The sequence below is a fragment of the Triturus cristatus genome, chromosome 11 (assembly GCF_964204655.1).
Source record: "Triturus cristatus chromosome 11, aTriCri1.1, whole genome shotgun sequence".
In the NCBI taxonomy this organism is placed as follows: Eukaryota; Metazoa; Chordata; class Amphibia; order Caudata; family Salamandridae; genus Triturus; species Triturus cristatus.
The window spans coordinates 1,090,923,594-1,090,924,717 of NC_140594.1; positions in this window are offsets into that span (position 1 = coordinate 1,090,923,594).

The following is a 1,124-nucleotide window of genomic DNA, read 5'->3' on the forward strand; positions in this document are numbered from 1 at the left end:
CAGCACTGAGCTTCAGGGAAGTGTTTTGTTCACCTGATTTATAGGAACCCACACTTATTTTTTCTCAACAAACTTCGCTACTAAGGAAGCCACAGACAAACATTCAAGGGTAAAGGAAAGAGGAAGAGAATGACGGAAAAACAGTGGCAAAGGTAGAAAGCAAGGATTAAAAAGAACCTGCAAGAGTGAGATAAAGAGGTAGAGAGTGTCTGCTGGTGGATTAAACCTGCTAGTGAGATATCAGTAGTTATGCTGTGTTTTTGTGGCATGCCCCATTGCTTGTGCACTGTAGTCAATAATAATAATAATTTCAGATTTGAAAAGCACGACTTATCTCCCCTAAGGGTATCCAGACTCTGGGGGCCGCCGGGGAGATTAAGCGAGCTATTGCCCAGAGGCGCATGATGCTGAGCTGGGCTGCTGCCGGCGATAGAACCGTGAGCCGTGCACTCCTGAGTCAGACGCTCTGCCCGCTGTGCCCACCTCTCCCCCAAAGTCTATAAAATTCAATAAACATACATTCTAAAAAAAGAAGTCGCTGAATGGTTTGTTTAACAGTGAAGAACTATGCATGGCACATTTAACGTGGTCCATGCTGACTCCATCCTGGGGTGAAGGCTAGGCGTCCGATATCCTCACAAGTTCTACCAGATTTGATCATTGAGTCAGCAGAACTGTGGGAGATTGATGGCTAGCAGAGAAACTGCAATCAAACAAAGAGAAGCTGACCCAGCACAGAAGACACCTGAGCAACTGGAGCGTGACATTGCATCCACAGCCATGACAGGCAAACCAAAGCAATCTGCTGAGATGCTTCAGGAGAGCCAGCGTACACAGTGTTAGGCCATGCATCTTTATAGCATCCGCTTCCATGCTCTTTTGGTGCTCTTGGGTCACTGTGTGCAGATGGTCATCTGCTGGTCATAGGTCATCCTGTCATTGGGCATACATAACCCACCACACCTATGTGTGACTGTTATCAGAAGATCCTGCCTTTTGGTGCAGGTGTCTGTGTGTGACTGTGTGTGCCTGTGTGTCTGTGTGTGACTCTGTGTGTGCGTGTCTGTGTGTGTGTGTGCACATGTGTGTGTGCATGTGTGTGTGGAGTGTGGGTACGTGTGTGT